Source organism: Triticum urartu, chromosome 5A (assembly GCF_056163025.1).
Source record: "Triticum urartu cultivar PI428250 chromosome 5A, HENAU_Tu73, whole genome shotgun sequence".
Taxonomy (NCBI): domain Eukaryota; kingdom Viridiplantae; phylum Streptophyta; class Magnoliopsida; order Poales; family Poaceae; genus Triticum; species Triticum urartu.
In genome coordinates this window covers 245,702,506-245,706,833 of record NC_141877.1, presented here as the reverse complement: position 1 = coordinate 245,706,833, position 4,328 = coordinate 245,702,506, and positions in this window count along the sequence as shown.

The following is a 4,328-nucleotide window of genomic DNA, read 5'->3' as shown; positions in this document are numbered from 1 at the left end:
TCAAAATCAGAACTACGTGCCACCACCAGCACAGCAACCATCAGGTCGTCCACATGCAAATAATGGCAATGGTAGGGCTCACCCTCAGGTACGAGATCATGACCATCTCCCTAAACTCAAATTGAATATTCCACCATTTGAGGGTAGATATGTTCCTGACATATATCTTACTTGGGAGTTAGAAACTGAACAACGATTTACATGTTTACAATATCCCGAGGAGAGACGTGTTCCTGCTGCTGTTTGTGCATTCACTAGTTTTGCATGTGTTTGGTGGTCTGAGCATTGTAGATTATATCCCATTCCTGCTACTTGGGCTGCTTTGAAAACTGCTATGCGTACTCGTTGGGTTCCACCATATTATCAACGTGAATTACTTCAAAAATTGCAGCGCTTAAGACAGGGAAAAAATTCTGTAGAAGAATACTATCAGGAATTACAAACTGGCATGATTAGATGTGGTATTGTTGAGGAGAATGAAGCTATGCTTGCACGTTTTATGGGTGGATTAAATAGAGAGATTCAGACGATTCTAGAGTATAAGGAGTATACTAATATCACTCGTTTATTCCATCTTGCTTGTAAAGCTGAACATGAAGTGCAGGATCGACAGGCATTGGCGCGGACTAACTTTTCTGCAGGTCGACCTTCTTCATGGACACCACGTGCATCATCTACTTCCACACGTTCTGCTTCACCGGCGCCTCCGTCGGCTGCCACCTCCAACCGTGATACAATAAAGCAGGCACAATCACCACTATCTACCAAGAGCACACCTTCTGGGCCTGCAAAGAGCTCTTCTTCTTCCATGGCATCAACAGGGCAAACACATGATATTATTTGTCGACGTTGCAAGGGTGGAGGTCATTATGCGAGAGAATGCCCATCTAAGCATGTGATGATTGTTACTGAGGATGGTGGGTATGAGTCCGCTAGTGACTATGATGAGGAGGCTTTGGCTCTTATTACACGTGACGAACACGGTGGAGACGATTCTGATCATGAGACGCAATACATGGCTCCTGAAGATGCTGACAGGTATGAATGTTTAGTTGCTCAACGTGTTTTGAGTGTGCAGGTTACACAAGCTGAGCAAAATCAGAGGCATAATTTGTTCCATACAAAGGGAGTTGTGAAGGAACGTTCTGTTCGCGTGATCATAGATGGAGGGAGTTGCAACAACTTGGCTAGCATCGAGATGGTGGAGAAGCTATCTCTCACCACAAGACCACATCCACATCCTTACTACATCCAATGGTTCAACCACAGCGGCAAGGTTAAGGTAACACGTACTGTTCGTGTGCATTTTAGTATCTCTACATATGCTGATTATGTTGATTGTGATGTGGTACCGATGCAAGCATGTTCCTTATTACTTGGTAGACCATGGCAATTTGATAAAAATTCTATTCACCATGGTAGAAACAATCAGTATACTCTTGTTCATAAGGATAAAAATATTACTTTGCTTCCTATGACTCCTGATTCCATTTTGAAAGATGATATTAATAGAGCTAATAAAGCAAAACAGGAGAAAACTAAGAGTGAAAATCAGATTGTGGCAAAAGAATTTGAGCAACAAATGCAGCCTAATAATAATAAACAATCTAGTGTTGCTTCTGAAATTAAATTGAAAAGTGCATGTTTACTTGCCACCAAATCTGATATGGATGATCTAGATTTTAGCAAATCTGTTTGCTATGCTTTTGTGTGCAAAGAGGCATTATTTTCATTCGAGGACGTGCCTTCCTCTTTGCCTCCTGCTGTCACTAACATTTTGCAGGAGTTCGCCGACGTCTTTCCACAAGACGTGCCACCGGGATTACCACCTATTTGCGGGATTGAGCATCAAATTGACTTAATTCCCGGTGCATCATTACCCAACCGGGCACCATACCGTACCAATCCAGAGGAGACGAAGGAGATTATGCGTCAAGTACAAGAACTGCTCGACAAAGGTTATATACGCGAATCCCTTAGTCCTTGTGCTGTTCCTATCATTTTAGTGCCGAAAAAGGATGGTACGTCGCGTATGTGCGTTGATTGTAGAGGCATTAATAATATTACTATTCGTTATCGTCATCCTATTCCTAGGCTAGATGATATGCTTCATGAATTGAGTGGCTCTACAATATTCTCCAAAGTTGATTTGCGTAGTGGTTACCATCAAATTCGTATGAAATTGGGAGATGAATGGAAAACAGCATTTAAAACTAAGTTTGGATTATATGAGTGGTTAGTCATGCCTTTTGGGTTAACTAATGCACCTAGTACTTTCATGAGGTTAATGAACGAAGTTTTCCGTGCTTTCATTGGACGATTTGTGGTAGTTTACTTTGATGACATATTGATTTATAGCAAATCTTTGGAGGAACATTTGGAACATTTACGTGTTGTTTTTATTGCTCTACGTGATGCACGTTTGTTTGGTAACCTTGGAAAGTGCACCTTTTGCACCGACCGAGTATCTTTTCTTGGCTATGTTGTTACTCCACAGGGAATTGAAGTTGATAAAGCCAAGATTGAAGCTATTGAGAGTTGGCCGCAGCCCAAAACGGTCACACAAGTGAGGAGTTTCCTTGGCCTCGCTGGTTTCTATAGGCGTTTTGTGAGAGATTTCAGCACCATTGCTGCACCTCTCAACGAGCTTACAAAGAAGGATGTACCTTTTGTTTGGGGTACCGCACAGGAAGAAGCCTTCACGGTATTGAAAGATAAGTTGACACATGCTCCTTTACTCCAACTTCCTAATTTCAATAAGACTTTTGAGCTTGAATGTGATGCTAGTGGAATTGGATTAGGAGGTGTGTTATTACAAGATGGAAAACCTGTTGCATACTTTTCTGAAAAATTGAGTGGGCCTAGTCTGAACTATTCTACTTATGATAAAGAATTATATGCTCTTGTTCGGACCTTAGAAACATGGCAACATTATTTATGGCCCAAGGAATTTGTTATACATTCTGATCATGAATCTTTGAAACACATTAAAAGTCAAGCAAAACTGAACCGTCGACATGCTAAATGGGTTGAATTCATTGAGACTTTCCCTTATGTGATTAAACACAAGAAGGGTAAAGAAAATGTTATTGCTGATGCCTTGTCTCGTCGCTATACTATGCTTTCACAACTTGACTTTAAAATATTTGGTTTGGAGACCATCAAGGATCAATATGTTAATGATGCTGAATTTAAAGATGTATTGCAGAATTGTAAGGAAGGGAGAACTTGGAACAAGTTCGTTCTTAACGATGGATTTGTGTTTCGTGCTAACAAGCTATGCATTCCAGCTAGCTCCGTTCGTCTTTTGTTGTTGCAGGAGGCGCATGGAGGAGGATTAATGGGACACTTTGGCGTCAAGAAGACGGAGGATATACTTGCTACACATTTCTTTTGGCCAAAGATGAGACGGGATGTTGAGCATTTTGTTGCTCGCTGCACTACATGTCAAAGAGCTAAGTCACGACTCAATCCTCATGGTTTATATATGCCTTTGCCTGTACCTAGTGTTCCTTGGGAGGATATATCTATGGACTTTGTTTTAGGTTTACCTAGAACAAAGAAGGGGAGGGATAGCATATTTGTTGTCGTGGATAGGTTCTCGAAAATGGCACACTTTATACCATGTCATAAAAGCGATGATGCTGTTAGTGTTGCTGATTTGTTCTTTCGTGAAATTATTCGCTTACATGGTGTGCCAAATACTATTGTTTCAGATCGTGATACTAAATTTCTTAGCCACTTTTGGAGATGTTCATGGGCTAAGTTGGGGACTAAGCTGCTTTTTAGTACTACTTGTCACCCCCAAACTGATGGACAAACTGAAGTAGTCAATAGAACATTGTCTACTATGCTTAGGGCTGTTTTGAAGAATAACAAGAAACTGTGGGAAGAATGCTTGCCTCATATTGAATTTGCTTATAATCGTTCATTGCATTCTACTACTAAGATGTGCCCTTTTGAAATTGTGTATGGCTTCCTACCTCGTGCACCTATTGATTTGTTGCCTCTTCCATCTTCGGAGAAGGTTAATTTTGATGCTAAAGAACGTTCTGAATTGATTTTAAAAATGCATGAGTTAACTAAGGAAAACATTGAGCGTATGAATACTAAATATAAACTTGCTGGAGATAAGGGTAGAAAACATGTTGTGTTTGCACCTGGAGATCTTGTTTGGTTACATTTGCGTAAAGATAGATTTCCTAATCTGCGCAAATCAAAGCTAATGCCACGTGCTGATGGTCCTTTTAAGGTTTTAGAGAAAATAAATGATAATGCATATAAACTTGAGCTACCTGGAGATTTTGGGGTTAGTCCCACTTTTAATA